This window comes from Vulpes lagopus, chromosome 2 (assembly GCF_018345385.1).
Source record: "Vulpes lagopus strain Blue_001 chromosome 2, ASM1834538v1, whole genome shotgun sequence".
Taxonomy (NCBI): Eukaryota; Metazoa; Chordata; class Mammalia; order Carnivora; family Canidae; genus Vulpes; species Vulpes lagopus.
The window spans coordinates 105,597,300-105,615,445 of NC_054825.1; positions in this window are offsets into that span (position 1 = coordinate 105,597,300).

Consider the following 18,146-nt stretch of genomic DNA (forward strand, 5'->3'; position numbering starts at 1 on the left):
CATCCCTCAAATGAGATGTTTGAATAAAGCTGTGCTGGGGCTTAAGGACCCATTTCTGTAATTTATTTATTTAAAGATTTTATTTACTTATTCATGAGAGACACACACAGGGGGGGAGAGAGAGAGAGAGAGAGAGAGGCAGAGGGAGAAGCAGGCTCCCTCCAGGTTGCTGATGTGGGACTGGATTCTGGGACTCTGGGATCAGGCCCTGAGCTGAAGGTAGATGCTCCATCACTGAGCCACCCAGGCGTCCCCCATTTCTGTAATTTAAAGCAAATACAAAAAAATGTCATTATTCAGTATTTTCTGGAAATCCGTGATGTGGCATAAGTCTCGGGTTGAGCTCCTTGATGAAAAGGCGCGACTTGTTAGAATCACTCTGTTCTCTGACCTTCCCACCCACCATACACCTCCCAGTGCCCCTGCCCACTATCAACATGAGCTGGTGTCCAGAAATGATACACGCCCAGCGCAGTGGTTGGTGGGGACGTGGATCACGAAGCAGGAGGTTTTCAACCCTTGGTGATGGCTAAGAATCTATGTAGGTAGGAGAGGTCAGGATAGCGGAACTGAGACTCAAACCATAGGAGCTGGGAACTAGAACTCCCTGCTCTGTTTTTAAACGTCTTTGGTTTCCTCTGAGCTCATTGGGAAAGATGCCTGATTATTTCTATATATTTGAGGGATAATAACTCACTAGTATGGAGCACAACTTCGTCTGTCTGGTTACAGCCATCAGAGCCCGCCTCACTGCCTAACTCAGAGGTTGTGTTTTCAAATGCCTGGGAGGCCAGTCAGGGAAAACAGAGGGGTGAGGTGGGTGATCGGAGCAGTGGGGACTCCAGAGAATGACAGAAATCAAGCTGTGTCCAAAAAAACACCCACTGATGCCATGTAGGGAAGTGTGTCTGTGTTCCTGCCAATTATTTAAAGGGCCAGCAAGCCAAAATTCTTGCATTTTGGGCTTCTGCTTTTATTTAAAGCATTATTTAAATTTATTTATTTAAGCACCATGCTCTGACCTCTGGCCCACTTCCTCCTAGTTACCTGCAGATTTAGAGCACAGGAAAACATTCAGATGATACTAAGAACCTCTGGCAATTTGGGGGAAGTATTTGACATTTTTAATATGATGTTATAAACCATATTGAGAGCAACAGACCTAAATCTGTCAGATAATCATTTGAGCTTAAAAAAAAAAACAAGGGAGATAACATGACAAATAAAAGGAAGTAGGTAAAGTTCCTTTAGAGGTCTGCTCAGCCGGGTGCTCTGTCACATATAATCTCCATGGAGACTTTTTTTTTCTCCTTCTCCTTTCAATCCTGTTCCTCTAACTGCTCCCCAATTTTTTTTTGCATTTCTTTGAGATCCCAGTAAAACGGGCCTTCACTGGGGCTTTAGTTTCCCTAAACACACACACACACACACACACACACACACTCAAACTGACGTCATGAAAAAAAAAAGGCACCTCGAGCTAACCATATTTCACAACACGGGTGCCTCCACACTCACACCCTAGGGGAAATTTTTAAAACTCACTGAAATAGGAAACGAGTGATGTAGCAAATACCTGGTGAAGGGAAATAACCTTGCCCTTTATCTTTCCACTGGTGGTGAATTTCCGGCTAGTGGCTCCCCATGGTGACACAGTGAAAGTGCTGGCCGGCCTCTCTGTGCTCCCCCAGCACCTGACCTGGGTAAGGAGCCGGGGTACCCAGCACCCCGCAGACTCCCCAGCCAGCTCCTGGCATCAACACACTTGACCCGGGAAGGGAAGAGCATCCGTCGGGGTGTCCTGAGAGTGTGGTCAACAGGCTCGCACGTGTGATCGTGCGATTCACCAGAAGGGAGCCAGGAAACACTTAACTCTAGTCCTCCTTCCTTAGTGGGAACTCTTTCCTTGGTCTGTGGGTTTGGCAGAAGGGGAAGGAGGACGGTGAAGTGTGGCTCGGCAGGGAGGTAGTCTCTGAGTTACTGGTGGCTTTGCAAAAGGGAAGGAGTACTGTTGAATTGACCTGAGTGGTAGCAAACCCAAGCTCTCCTAGGGGCTGGGGTTTGGAGGCAGTGGAGAAGCAGATCCTCTGGACCCCATGACCTGGGGTCACCTGCATTTGAAGTCACTCTGAGAGGAGTCACGGGGCACACAGCTCTGTCTCCAGGCACACGTTTTAATGTGGATTCCCCCTGAAGTCCATGGGCCAGCCTCATTGCCCAACAGGATGGTTCCATCGTGGCTCTACCCTGGGCATTCCCCTTTCCTTGCTATTTATGTTCAAGCTTGACCCCAAATTTGGCATGAGCTACCATGTTCTTCAGAGGGGCTGACATTTCTTGAGTGCCTACCCTGTGCCAGGTTCATCTCTTTACTCATTCTTTTTACTCCTCATTCCACTCCTGCACCATTAAGCCCATAATATAATCTGCAGATCACATAGCTACCAAGTGGCAGAGCTGTGAGCTGGGGTTGGGACTTTCCGTCTCCAAATGTCCGACTTCTCCCCACTAAGTATTTCTCATTTACCCTTTTCCTTGTCAGCTGAAGTTCAGACTCATGTGGCACGTTGCCTGCATTATGTCAATAGTATCTGAGTTTCCCTGCCCTAGAGCCCTGCCTTCAATTCTCTGTTCCCCTCCATCCTCTGCATAACTAGCTGCGGGATGTTTAAAAATGCATGAACTTAAACCACTCTCAGGCTTAAAGTCCTGTAGTGTTCCCAGAGCCTTTGAGATTCTCAGGGCTCTCTGTGGCTGCCCTGGCGCCTCTCCTGCTGTTTGCTGGGATGCCCCCTCCTCGATCAGGGACTGCTTGCAGAGTGGACTGGTGGTCTCTCTGCAAACCTCTGTCACCTCACTGCCTGTTTGTCAGTCTATTTGCTACTGCATTGCAGACTCATTTCTACACCCCTGGTAGTGTGCGCGTGGAAAATGCATGAGGAACAGCAAATGAATGAAGCATTCAAAAATGTGCTGAACCACTTTTGAACTTTTTTTAAAAGAATATTTTATTTATTTATTCATGAGAGACACAGAGAGAGAGGCAGAGACAAACGCAGAGGGAGAAGCAGGCTCCCTGCGGGGAGCCCGATGTGGGACTCTATCCCAGGACCCTGGGATCACACCCTGAGCAGAAAGCAGAAGCTCAACCACTGAGCCACCCAGGCGCCCCCACATTTGAACTTTTATGTGCCTTGCTTAATTTGCTTTCGACTGAGGTCTCTGGATTTGTCTTGTTCTTTACTGGCTTATCCCCCACAGCCAGTTTGAAGCCAGCAGGCAGAGTTATGATGGGAAAAAGCAGCAGCTGGTGGAACCCCGGGGGAGCTGGAACCACCCCGGACCCTGCTCTTGAGCAGACACAGTGGGGTGAAGAGAGAAGTGTGCCAGCCAGTGTCTGGGGGTACCCGATCCAACCTGGAATTAGACTGAGAGTCGTTCTCCATCCTTGTCCTTTCTAAAATTGTGTACTGAATAAATAAAAGCATGTATGATACCTTAAAACAAATGACAGACACTATTCTCTCTCTACTGGATATCTCGCTTTTTTTTTTTCAGTTCAAATTTTGTTTTGGGGTTCTAGTAAAAGGCCAGTTGTTTTTTTCTGTGATGTTATCAGTTCTCCAGTAATTTCTACAGTAGTAATGCATGGCCTTTCAGAAGGTTTTGAGTTCAGAGTACTTTCACCTACATTACCTCACTTGGTTTTAATTCTCGTCTACATTGTGAATCAGGCAGCCCTACTTACAGATGGGAACCCAAGGCCCGGGAGTTGGGGAACAGAAGGGGTGAATGGCTCCAGTGGAGGCCCTAAGTCTTACTTGTGAACCTGGGCTTTGTCGGTTGTGTTTGTTTATTTTGTCGATCTTTTCATAGATCATCATCTAGAGAGCCTCCCACTTGCATAAAGGCCGTGGATGGAATGTTCTGTTGGTAGACACTTAGCTGAAGGGCTGACTGTGGGCTCAGGGGAAACACCCAGCCAGAGCTGAGCCGGAGAGCTGCCCACAGGCGGGTGAGCAGCAGGAAGCAGGACTGTGCCGCCCCCGGCCTGGCTGAGCTCCTGAGCTCCTGGGTCCTGGCTGGGCTGCTCTGGGCCGGGCGGGCTTTGCTGGTGGTTTCACCACGCAGCGCTTCTCCTGGTGTGTTGGGTCCGAGAGACTTGGGTGATCCCAAACAGGCAGAGGCCGGGAGATCAGGCCAGGTGCACCTGTGCCTGTGGTGGCAGGTCCCAGTAGGTTCAGCTGGCTTGGAAAGCACTTCAGTTTCCAGGAACTAGCCTGCCTCCTTCCCTTCCCTTCCCTCCCCTCCCCTCCCTTCCCCTCCCCTCCCTTCCCTTCCCCTTTTCTTTTCTTTCCCTTTCCTTTCCTTTCCTTTCCTTTCCTTTCCTTTCCTTTCCTTTCCTTTCCTTTCCTTTCCTTTCCTTTCCTTTCCTTCTTTCCTTTTCTTTCTTTTCTTTTCTTTTCTTTTCTTTCTTTTCTTTTCTTTCCTTTTCTTTCCTTCCTTTCTTCCTTCCTTCCTTCCTTCCTTCCTTCCTTCCTTCCTTCCTTCCCTTTCTTCCCTTCCTTCCCCTCCTTCCTTCCTTTTTCTTTCCTTCTTTCTTTTCTTTCTTTCTTTCTTTCTTTCTTTCTTTCTTTCTTTCTTTCTTTCTTTCAGATTTTATTTATTTGTTTGAGAGAGCGAGAAATCACACAAGCAGAGGGGGGGGCAGAGGCAGAGGGAGAGGGAGAAGCAGACTCCCCACTGAGCAGGTAGCCTGATGTGGAACTCAATCCCAGTACCCTGGGATCATGACCTGAGCCAAAGGCAGACACTTAAGGACTGAGCTGCTGGGGTACCCCTCCAGGAGTGTTTCTTAAGGAGGGGCTCCAGGATGGCTGCATGGGGGGAAGAGGGCATAGTTTTATTTTGTTTTAAATCAGATTCTCAAGGGGCTCCATGTCTGCCCCCAAATGTTTAAGATTCACTCTTCTATAGGAATTGCACGAATATACCAAATAACATCCTACCTCGAAAGTGGAGGTGTTCTATATCATCCCCAGTTTGTGGTGATAGGAAATCTTGCTCTGTGATGTCAGACAGTGTGTCCTGCTGCCCCTCAGACGTGCCGTGGTGGTCAGTGCACTGCCCACTGGGAAGTCTGTTCGCTGCTTGTAGTGGCCCCCACTCTGCCTGGCAAACACCCACTTGTTTGTCTGCTGGAAGCTGGTGAAGATTTCATCTCCACACTCAAGGCTTCTTTGACTTCCTGGAGCACACTTGGGCAGCTTGCTCGGGCCCCCTCAGCACCTCACTCTCTCTAACACCCATCTTGCTGTTCTGTGGTCAGTCGTCCAGCACCACTGCATTGGGAACGCTTGGAGAGCAGGGCCACTGTTGCATCTTCTTTGCCTCTTGGGGCCTAGCTTTGTGCCAGGTACCCAGAAGGTGCTCAGTAAATCTGACTGATAGCCGGAAGCCAGGCTATTGAGGGCTGACATGAAACCAATTCTGAGCCAAATCGGGTCAGGCTTTCAAAATGTGGTTATCCTGAGTCACACAGGACTCTTTAAATGTCATATGAAAACTGTCATTTGCATTTTGATGGTGTGGTCACCATGACAAACAGAACAGAAAATGTAGCCACTTATTGAGCACCCTTTGTATGCAAAGCACTCAGTGGAATCCCTTCCTAAGAGAATGTGTAAATTCTGGATGATTTGGACTCATCCAAAATTTAAGGTCTTGAGCCTTGGTCCCATGACCAGACCAACCAGTATGGGTCTGATATGTTTCGTGCTTCCATGCTTTTACAGATACACTGCATATCCTAACACTAAACATCTGAGAACAAAACCATTGGCAAGGTAACCATGTTTCTTTTATCTGTCTTTGGAAGGAGAACAATTTGGTCACATGAATCACATCATTTGTTGATTACAGATAGTAGCATTTGAAAATACTGGGTGCTCATATGGAGCAAGGGTATGAAATCCATCTATGTTACTGAAAGTCAGACTCATCTTTAATTTCACTTACCTTCTTGAATATCGCTAACCACGCAGCAGTCTTACTCAAGATCAACCATCATGTGGCTCTTCTCTAAACCAGGCTCCCATTCACAATTTTCCTCATCCTTCCTTCCTGTGAAGATAACTTATACTAGATCATTAGTGTCCATAGAAACATTGAAACCTTTATTTGAAGTTTTAACCATTAAAGTTGATTGTAAAAATCATGGTATGTGGATATTTGGTTCCCAGACAGTAAATTTACACCATCTCTAGCCACACCTCTCAAAGGGCTTCTGCTGACACCTCACTCTCCTTGTGATGATGTATGGGGGTCTTTTCCCGAGTGGCCTGCACAGGTAACAAATACTGTGTGGGGATGCCGTGGTCCCTGCCAAGCATGCTGGCTCTTCTGTAGGGCCAGATGCATTCCTTAGGCTTTCCATCAAGTTTCCCTTATGTTTGGAGAGCTAGGGAAAGTGGTCTTCATCTGCCTATCAAAGAGAATAAGCTCCCATCACTTTCACATCACTTTCTGCCACTTTTAACTCCCCACAACTTGTACCCAGATTCCTGTGACTGAAGGTCACTGACCACAATTAAGGTCCCAGTTCAGTGTTGCTCCAGCAAGCCCCTTGGATATAGTACAATGCTCTGCTCTGCTCCTGGCCCTGTTGGCCCTCTCTTCCTCCCTCTTCCCTTTGGCTCCCGAGTACCCCATATACCCAGCTCAGTGACCAGCACAGCCTGCTGAGTACTAGCACTACTTCTGGGTGATGATGCCTTGGGGGAGCCTGAGGCTTTGTCTGTGATGGTGCCCCGGAGCCTTTCCTGCTCTGCCATTTCTCATCCATCCTCTAACAAAAGTCATGATGTCAAACCTGTGACTCTAAGGCACCTGTCAGGGTAATGGCTGTATTATGTTTATTTTCAAATGTATTCCCAAATAGTGAGGGAAAACCCTATCTGCCATCAACAGCTGTGACTTCCTCTGAAATGTTCGCAGCAGATGTGCAAAAGCAGAAATGGCTTGTCTAAACAACTGCCAGGCTTTCACATTCAGGAAGCAGGAGAGAGAACACTCTGCGGGGAGCCTGTGGGCTCTGCAAGCTGCAGCTGGGCCTTCTGCAAGAGTTGGGGATACTCTTATACTTGTGCCTGAGAGGATATGAGTTCTATGTGTCCCTGGCAGCCTGGTGTGCGGGCTTTGTGCCCGAGCGTGGGACCTGGGGTTAGAAGACAAACCACAGTATAATCACAGAGATGGCTTTGCCAGATGCCACCCATGGCTGGAGTGGCCTCTGGTCATTCTCCCAGGATGCTTGGCCATGCTGTCTTGGGTTCCTCTAATCCCACTCCATGCCAAGAGTTTTAGGGAAGACCCGAGACTGGCATCACCCAGATCTGAGCTGGGATCTCAGTTCTTGTGATAGGTGTGGCAAGTTACCCCACCTCCCAGAATCTCACTGGGATAATAATAGTACCCACTTCCACAAGTGGGTTTGAGGGTAAATGATGCGATGTGGTGAGGACAGGCAGCATCTGGCCCTTGGAAATGCCAATAACTGGTAGCTCTTCAGGTCTCTTGTTGTGACCCAGTTCCTCCAGGGGAGTGAGAGTGTTAAGGGACAGGAATATATTTTTTAATATTTTATTTATTTATTCATGAGAGACACACACACACACAGAGGCAGAGACACAGGCAGAGGGAGAAGCAGGTTCCATCCAGGGAGCCCAGCATGGGACTCGATCCCGGGGTCTCCAGGATCAGGCCCTGGGCTGAAGGCGGTGCTAAACCGCTGAGCCACCAGGGCTGCCCCAAGGGACAGGAATATTGATGCTCATCCACTTGGGGCCAATTCAGTAAAGAAAAGATTTACTTTAAACAACACTTTAGATAGACTACTTTTTGCCTGTGAACTGGTTTTTTTCCCGTCTCCTCTTCAATTCTTTTTGGAGTGTACCCACATGATGCTGACAACACCTGGGTGATTCGGGCAGCAACCTGACACTTTGGCCCAGTGCTTCCGAATAGCAGGGAATAAGCTGGATGGTGCATCATTGTGGCACAATCACAATGCGAAGTGCCCTGGAGGGAGAGACCATGGAGCAGGTGTGAAATGAGAAGAGAAGCAGGCAGTGCCTCTGCTTAGAGAGCTCACTGTTCTTACAGGGTCCCTGGCGGCAGTTGGCTTAGAGGGTTTCACCTAGCTGGTGGGCGGCCATGCCTTCCCTAAAGTCTTCTGTGGTCTGGCAGCTGGTGCCGAGGAGCAATGCTGAGCCACAGACTTCTGAGCTGTCAGAACAAAGCAGAGTGGGCTGCGTTTGGTCCTTGGCAGGGACTAGCATGCTTATGAAATACAAGCTCCCTTTTGAGTCAGGTAGGCATCAAGGAGGCACACACCTCCATGCATGGACCATTGGGTCGAGCTAGCCAAGTGCCCTGTCATTTGGCAGAGCAGAGACAGTGATGCTCCCCTCACCCTGACCCCAATGCAGCCCGTCAGATCCCTGAATCCCTGACTAGGGCTCATTCAGTGATGCTACAATTCATGGGCCTCTTGATGTGAGGCTAGGGAACCACTACTATTTGAAAATTATCAGTTCTCCTTCCACTCACCCCAAAGGCCCCTACATGGATCTGGTCAGCTTTTCCATGAGGGACAGTGGGGCAGAGTAGAGGAGTGAGGCTTTAGGCAAGCCACTAGCTTCTCCACCATCTGCAGGCTGACAGCTGTCCACGGTGACAGCTAGACCCTTCTCAGCATGAAGGTAACGTGCCTGGACCTTGCATGGGTGTCTCCTTTCTCGTAGTCCAGAAAGAGTTTTGATAGGAAATTCACTAATGTTTTGTAACATGGCATATCCTATTCTCTCATTTAATAATTCAACAGATATTTGTTTAACTATGTACCCTGGGACTGAATAAAAGGAGTGGTGATCACAGAGATGAGCAAGATACCATCTTGCCTTGTAAAGCTTATATTCTACTGAGGGGCACAGATAAAAACAACTGACCGCACCATGATCTCATCACAACTAAGTTAAGTGCTGCAGAGGAGAAGTGAGAGGCTGGGAAACATGAGGCGCAGGGACCTGCCCCTATCTTGGTGGTCAGGGAGGGCTTTTGTGAGGAAGTGACACTTGAGCTGAACTCTGAAGAAGGAGTTGAAGTGAAGGTGAGTAGAAAAGCAGGGGTAGAGGGAATAGCATATGCAAAGGCCCTGGGGTGGGAGCTAGGGAATAGGACAGAGGAACCAAGAGAAGGCCAGTTTGGCTGGGGCACAAGGGAGGCAGAGGAGACATAGTATAAAGTGAGGAGATCTAGTGAAGTATCAAGGTCACATTAATTGTCTGGTTTTTATCCTATGAACCATGGGAAGAAGCAATGGAAGGGTTTAAATAGAACAGTGGCATGACCAGATTGAACTCAGCTGGGCAGCAGAGTAGAGGGTATGTTGAGAATCCCAAGAGGGGGTGCCCTAAGACCATTATGAGCTACTGCACTTGTTCAGGAGAGACAGTTGTTGAGGTTCCAACAGGTGAGCCAAGTGCTCTGTCATCTAGTAGGGCAAGTCATTAACGTGAAGTCTGTTTCTCAATAAAACCTATAAAACCAAACTAGATTCTTGTCTTCTTCTATGCTGCACCATTGCCTAGAAGGAGTTACATGTAAATTCAAAGTAAATGCACCACCAGCGAGGTCCTAACCCTCATACCAATAGTCAGTGGCCAGGGTGACTGGCTAGGTGGTATGTCCCACCATTGCAGTCAAATGGGGTAGGGCTGGACGCTCTGCAGATCCCAGTGGTTGAACTGCAGTTAGCCTAGAAAGTGAGCCATTTTGCACCAAATGAAAGCAGGGGTTGTGAATCAGTTCCTTACACTGGCTGAGGAGCCAGGGGACCAGAGGGGCCTAAGCAGGAAAGCTTGTTCTCCAGGCCTCTCCTAGCCTGTCCCCCATAATCAGGAGCCTTGGTTTCTAGGTCACCAGCGGAGAGCTGCCCTTCCCATGACTGCGGGCACCTGGGTGCAGGAGCAGAGACACTGAGTGTCTTCCCAAGTGAGGCGATTTCCATATTCATCATCTAGTTCTGAAAAGGGCCCAGTTCTTGCAGGGGTAGGATTAGACACTGAGTGTCTTCCCAAGTGAGGTGATTTCCATATTCATCATCTAGTTCTGAAAAGGGCCCAGTTCTTGCAGGGGTAGGATTAGATTCACTGCTAGGAGAATCCCTGCATATCAAATTCCCTGATGGTCCAATGCAAAAACTCATTCCAAGGTCAAGCAAAAAAGAAGTCCGTTGCCCACAGTCTTGTTGCCCCTACAGGTTATAAAGGACGATGGGACCTCAGCTGAACTTAGAGGGGAATCGAGGAGTCAGGATGTATATGAACACTGGGAGGTGAATGGCCAGATTGGGCTGCAAATGAACAAACCTTTTAGACTCTCTGGAAGTAAGACAGAAAACTTTTATTCAAGCCAAGTCAGGACAGCTGCCCCAGAAACGTGGACTTCCCAGGGAAAAAGTGCTCCAGAGAATGAATAGTTTTTACGGGGTTATATACTCTCTACGTCTTGTCAAAGCCAAGAGATTATAGATGAGCATATAGGCAGGAATCACGAGTTTGACTGTAAGGAATGCAGGGAGTGGGAGCACTGATCCCTATGTCAAGGACAAGATGATTTTCCTTTAGACTGCTCATTTGCAAACAGTCAGACAGTGCACGCGTGGCAGGCTGCATATCGGGCTTTAGGTTTGAACAAAGTTTAGACAACGGTCATGCTGACTTAGAGAGAAACCTAAACTGGCCTCCCTCGCCTATCAGGCCTTCAGAGAGGTTTTCTCTCATCAGAGCTGCTGGTGGTGAAGGGAGGCTGAGAGTCCAGGTCCCCCAGGGGATGTGCTGGGAGGCTGGGCCAGCTCTCCCTCCAGCACCACCGACCCTGTACATGAAGAACTCATGTAACTGAGCCAGAAAAAAAAGACAAAGGAAGGGGCTTCTAACCAGCCTGGTTATTAGGAGTGAGGAAGGAGCCTCTTTTTCCTGAGGCTCCCATCTATGTCCTGGTGACGCCTTCACATGGTCTTGCTCAACAGTCTTTGCTTTCTTTCTTTCTTTCTTTTTTTTTTTTAAGATTTTTTAAAAAAATCTATTAATGAGAGACAGAGAGAGAGAGAGAAAGAGAGAGAGAGAGAGAGAGAAAGAGAGAGTCAGAGACGCAGGCAAAGAGAGAAGCAGGCTCCATGCAGGGAACCTGATGTGGGACTCGATCCTGGGACTCCAGGATCATGCCCTGGGATAAAGGCAGGCACTAAACCACTGAGCCACCCAGGCTGCCCGAGTCTTTGCTTTCCAAGTCTCTCGCCCCCTGATAAGAGCCAGACAGTAGAGTGTGGCATGCTTACTTATTTGGACCTCCAGGCTAATGATCTGATTTATCCCCTTCCTGAAACCAAGTTTCTATTTGAGGGGAAAGGGGAGAGTCTGTCGATGCCACAACAGTGCTCTGATGGCTGAGAAGGTCTGGCTTCCCCTCCTTGTGTCGCCCAGCTCTGGGTTCCTCCTTTTCCTGCCACCCTTTCCAAAAGCACCAGGCAGTAGCTGAGGGAAGTGTGGCTCCTCGGGCCTGGGAAACAGCTCACGGGGGCCCCCAGGGTCTAGAGGCGGCCAGCAGCTCCCATGCTGCCCAGACATGTTCCCGCGCCCTCTGCGGTGGGCCAGCCCTCTGAGTCATCTGAGTCACCGGCCAGATATAGATCGTGTCTTCTTCTCCACTCACACAGCTCCCCTGAAGCATGGACTGAGCTTCCGGTCTGTGGACAGTTTAATCACGCTGGTTTGGTTTCCAGCAGACCGTGTTTGTGGGAGAGCAGGTTGGTGCCGTGAATCAATCCCGGGCTGGCTGGGTCCTGGTTACAGGCAGTCCAGTCATTCACCTCATCTCTTCATCCCACAACTTCTTGCACTTAAAAAAAAATCCCTGGCCCTGTGCTGGCAGGTTCTGGACAGAATAAGAGGGCATGGTCCTTACCTTGGGATGTATTATCTGAACGTACAGCTAAGACACGTTCAATTCAGGTCAACAGCTTAGCAGGTGTTAGTGATATAGATTCATTCAAATGCTTTTTTAAAGAAATATTTTATTTATTTGAGAGAGAGAAAGAAAGAGAGCACAAAGTGGGGGGAGAGGCAGAGGGAAAGAGAGAAGCAGACCGAGGAGCAGGGAGCCCGATGTGGGGCTTGATCCCAGGACCCCAGGATCATGACCTGAGCTGAAGGCAGACGCTTAACCAACCGAGCCACCTGGGTCTCAAATGCTATTTTTGAGACAATAATACTTTACCTTCTAAAGAGAAGTAATCAGAATGTTTTGAGAGGGAAGAAAGGAACAGTAACCCTTCATCCCACCCCACCTTGAAATCTCCCAGCTGGTTTTGGTGTGTTCATTGCCTTTCATGAGAGAACAAAGTATTTCATTTCATAAGAGATAAGGTTTAGGAAACCGACTTAAACTAAAGTCAGATTCCAGATGCGGGCGAGAGAAAGCAGGAGAACACACAGGGCACACCCATTTTACAGATAAGGAGACTGAAACTCCATGCAAATATTCAGCAAGTTGGCTTAGGCTCAGTTGCAAATTCCCCAAGGGCAGGGGCACCTCTGTTTTCCCATACGCAGAGCGGGCGGCCAACAATCTCATGGAATACTAAATAAGTCAGGTCAACCACAATGGAAAAATGTAATGTATGCTGTTGGGAGAGTGGAAGGGCACCCAAGGCCCAGACGATGCACACTTCCTACCTAAGACATGACTGTATGAGCCTGTACTTGTCATATTTTGACTACAGCATTGGAGAGAATGGCTCATCAGTCAAACTCAGGGCAAGGTCAGATTTGGAGTGGGAATTTTTGTGTATGGGGTGGAGATTAAAGAACATCCATTCATTCTTGCACGCCCACCAAACTCCTGGCCCTTCTCTGGTCATTCCATGGTCAGTATCTACTGAGCTCCATGCAGGACCCTGCACTGACTCCAATATGGGGGACAAATGAGGTGTGTCCCTGTCCTCGGGGGTCACATGAAAAGTAAGTATCTGACAGGCAACATTGGAGACAGTGCCTGATTGTCGAAAGGCACTCATCCTCTGAGATGCTCAGCAGAGGAGTTTGTTGGACTAGGGAGATCAGGGAAGGCTTCTTGGAAGAGGTGGATTGTGAGCTCAACCTAGAAATATCAGCAGGACTGGGGCAGGTGGTCCATCGCATGCTCAAGTCCAGGGAATAGATTAACGATCTGGCTGGTGGAGGAAGGTGAAAGGAAGGTGATTTCATGTGGACCATATCCCCTGCTCAGGAGGTGACTACACCAGCTAGGCTAGGTGGATGCTTTTCAGCTAATCCTGGAAGAAACCATGGAATTAAAATCAACATATGCACCACAGCTACAAACCCAGCTTCTCTTCCCATGCTCCTGGGCCTGCCCTTCTGCTCTTCCATCTGCACCGCGGCACCTTTGCCTTTTCCAAACAGGTGGTGGGAGAGAAGGAAGCACGGTGGAACTTGCCACATTGTCTATTCCCAGCTCCGTCTGGACGGGACGTCGCCTCAGCTGTGTAGGTTGGGTGTCCCCTACTGGCGAGAGTCGGTAACGACAGCATATCAATGGTCCTTTTCCAGACTTTTCCAAGGTGAGAGCAAGGTGGAAATTGGCCTTCAGGTGAGTAACTGCTGACATTTCAGGAGCACCTCCTGTGCTCCGGGCACTTTCCCAGGGGCTTATATGGACTAACCCATTTTCTCGTCTTACCAGCCCTATGAGGTTGGTACTGCTACTGCCCCATGGTACCACCCATGGTAGTGGTGAGGAGACTGAAGCCCAGCCAAGTTAAGAATGTATGCAAGTTGACAGAGCCGGCCATCAGCCAAGGTGTGCCTGCTGACATGGAGCTGACTCTTAACGTTAGGATGCAGGGCATACAAGAGTTCTTAATGATAGAAGTGAGGCTGAACATGGCTCGGAGCCTGATCCCGGATTTTCAGGATCGAGTCCCACATTGGACTCCTTGCATGGAGCCTGCTTCTCCTCCCTCTGCCTATGTCTCTGCCTCTCTTTCTGTGTCTCTCATGAATAAATAAATAAAATCTTAAAGAAAATCGAGTTGGCAGGGACACATTTTTTGGCCCTTCTAAAGGTCTTATTGTATTAGTTCAGTTAAATGGATGCACAGATCTGTATGTAAACGTATTGGGGGGTAAATTAGCTAGCGTTTAGGTCAGTAGGAACACGACCATAGCCTCATCCCCACATTAGTGAGTGGCTCTCAGGGGGCATTTCCACCAGGAGAAGTGTTTTCTTGGGCAAGAATATGTATCAGATGCATTCTGGGCACAGCCGGGGTGGCCAGCCACCTAAATAGTGTAATATATAAGGGGCTTTTGGAAAGCCCCTGGGGGAAAATATCACTCACTCTGGCTTACAACTGTGCTTGAAAGATTTATTTCTTCTCCTAGTTACCTCAGAAGCTAACTCTTTAAGGCATGATCCCAGCTAGAGCCTTTCATGAGATCATTTTTAGTCGGGCTTCTGGCTGGGAAGGAGAAGGATTCTCTGGGGCTGCAGGGTGGCAGGGGTGCTGTTCCCAGCATGTCCCTGTCAATGGCCACCCTCCCTGACATAGGGTATAGTGATGATCTCTCAAGAACCACACACCAGGCATAGACACTTACACAGACTCAAACAGTTGATCCACACAACGAAGAGGCAAATGGTTCTCATTGAAGAAATTTAACATACAAAATAACAAAAACAGCTGGAAATTCAGTGAAGTCACTTGGTTTGCTTGAGGTCACACAGCTGTAAGTAGTGGGACAGCTGTAGGCAGTCATCTAGGTCTACAACTTACTGGGTTCTTCTAAATTTCCCATTTTAAATACTACATCCTATTTCCATATGCAATTCTACTCTTAAGTAATTAGTAGCCACCCTGTCTTCGAGGGAACCGTTCTAAGACCCCCATGGATGCCTGAAACCACAGAAAACCAGACAATGTGGAACCCTGTGTATGCTATGTTTTCCCTGTAGTACATACCTGTGATAATGTTAGCTTTATAAATCAGGCACATTAAGAGATAAACAACAAAAATTCATAATAAAATAGAACAATTATAACAATATACTATAATAAAGATTATGTGGAACGTGGTCTCTCCCTCACAATGTCTTATTGTACTGTGTACTCTTCTTCTTGTGCTGATGTGACATGAGAAAATACCCACATGATGAGATGAATGAGGTGGGTGACACAGGCATCATGACAAAACGTTAGGCTAGTATTGACCTTCTGACAATAGGTCAGGAGGGTCAGCTGGGACTGGTAACTGGCACTGCTGATAAAGGCAAAGGAGCCAAGAGAAATGACAATATATGTCCACGTAAAATTTTGCCTATGACTGTCCTCGGCAGCTTTATTCACAATAGACAAAAAATGCAACGGTCCTAATGTCCATCAACAGATGAATATATACACAAAGGGTGGTCTATCCCCACAATGGAATATTATTCAACCATAAAAGGAATGGAATACTGACACAGGCTGAACATGGATGAATCTTGAAAATAGTCTTCTAGAGGCACCTGGGTGGCTCAGCAGTTAAGCATCTGCCTTTGGCTCAGGTCGTGATTCCTGGGGTCCTGGGATCAAGTCCCACAGCAGGCTCCCCACAGGGAGCCTGCTCCTCCCTCTGCCTATATCTTTGCCTCTCTGTGTGTGTGTCTCATGAATAAATGAATAAAATCTTTAAAAATCAAAAAAGAAAATGTGCTAAATGAAAGAAATAGATCATAAAAGACCACACAGTGTATGATTCTGTTTACATGAAATGCCCAGAATAGGCAAATCGATGTAGGCAGAAAGCAGATTTGTGGGTTGTCAGCGGGTGGGAGAAATGAGGAATTACTGCTAATGGGTAAGAGGATTTTTTGGGGGGTGATGAAGTGTTCTGAGATTGGGTAGTAGTGATGATTGTACAACTTCTTGGTATGTGGATTCTATCTCATTAAAAAAAATGTGCATTTATAAATTATGTTCCTGGGACACCTGGATGACTCAGTGGTTGAGCATCTGCCTTTGGCTCAGGTCGTGATCCCAGGGTCCTGGGATTGAGTCCCACATGGGGCTCCCCACAGAGAGCCTGCTTCTCCCTCTGCCTGTGTCCCTCTCTCTCTGAGTCTCTCATGAATAAATAAACAAAATCTTAAAAAAAAAAACAATAAAAACTATGTCCCTTGCACGACACTGAATTCTTTATTCTCTTAGACACATTATCTACCTCGCTACCCATCAGAGAAGCATTTGATTTGAGAAACGCCTCTTTAAAAAGCCACTGGTCAGTTATGCCTTAGATTCATTTTGATAAGATTCTGTTCCTCCCAATCTGTCCAAGACATGGTCAACACTGACAGGATGGCTGCTGGAGAAAGGAGTCAATGTGCTAGAAAATTAGCTTTGAGGAGGTAAGCGTGGCTTTGGCTAATCTGGCAGTTTTGAGGCAGCCCCAGGTCTGTGGGCCAAGGTCTGGGCTTCGAGGTGGAATGAGTGGTCATGGAGTGGGGTCAGGTGGTCCAGGGAGTCACTCTACAGGGAATTGCCAAGCTGTTTTGAGCTGGGTTTGTTTTGCCTTTACCAAGTCACAGAGTAATTCATACTAGACAGTTCTTATTTACCATGAAAAGAGGACCAGGAGAGCATAGCATAGCCTCTGCCTTGAGAGGCTTGTAGCCAGCTCTGCCAAAGACTAGCTGTGACTTGGGAAAATTCCTTAACCTCGGTGCCCTCATTTCTTATCTGTAAGATGACAATAGTGACTGTACTTGCCCCATAGAGTTGTTATGGAATCAGAGTGGTTTTTTTTTTTAAAGATTTATTTATTTATTTATGAGAGGCAGAGACTGAGTGAGAGAGAGAGAGAGGCAGAGACATAGGCAGAGGGAGAAGCAGGCTTCTCACAGAGAGTCCGATGTGGGACTTCACCCCGGATCCCAGGATGATGACCTGTGCCAAAGGCAGGCACTCAACTGCTGAGCCACCCAGGTGTCCCAGAATCAGGGTGTTTAGAACACTGCTGATACTATGTGCCATACACCACCCTTGCTTTTATAAACTGATTTACAAAGTTGAATTCTAAAAATAATTTTTTTAAAATGTGCAGTTCAGTTAGTTTTTAGTTACTAACCAATTTGTCTACCTTTATTCCCAAAAGGTGTGAGCATGTCCGGTGGCCCATCTCTTGCCTGCTCTGGGTAACCCATGAGCAAGCTGTGTTCATTCGTCCTACAAAACATCTCACAAAGCTCTCCCTCCCGTGGCTCCCATCTCCACCTGTCTTTCCTGCACTTCGCGTTGCATAGAATCAGGACCAGCAGGTATTCTTGTCTTTGCTCTTGACTCCTTCCAACGCACACTTGTTGCCAGACTGCCTATGAAAAACAAATCCCATGGTGTCACTTCCCTGCGGGAGAGTGGTGTGTCATCACCCGGGAGCATGGGCCCTTCATCCAGCAGCGGGCTGTTCCTGGGCACACCCTCCTCCCGTGCCCCACATCTGTGGCAGCCAGGTTCCCTGCCTGCCAGGCTCTTCTCTGCTTGTGAGACCTGGCCCAGTGTCATCTCTTCTAGGAGCTTCCCCAGTTTCCCAGGTGGGAAGCCTCCTTTTCCATGCTCCCTTTACACCTATCATCCCTCCATACTGGTGCTGCTGATTGCACTGGGATGGGTTGTGCACTGGGCTCCTCCACCAGCCGCAGGCTCCTTCATCCAGTCAGCCCAGGGTCCCGCATGCAGCATATATTTGATCCACGCATGCCTCAGGAACAAGTGTCTGAGTGGATAGAGCAGCTGCTAAATGTAATTACAAAGAATAAAGAACCCATACAGTTCCTGTTTCTAAGAACATAAGATGACTGAGATAGAAGGATCCCAATGTGTCCGCTTCACTTTTGGGATTGGGCTTTTGCTCTCCCTGCTGGTTATACAAACCCATTGCTTCCTTAGCTCTTGCTGAGCAGCTGAGTTCTCTAAAACTGTCTGCCTTGAATCCGGGGCAAGGTCAAATGCTCCTCGGCCCCATTAAATCTGGCTGAGGTGATCTAAA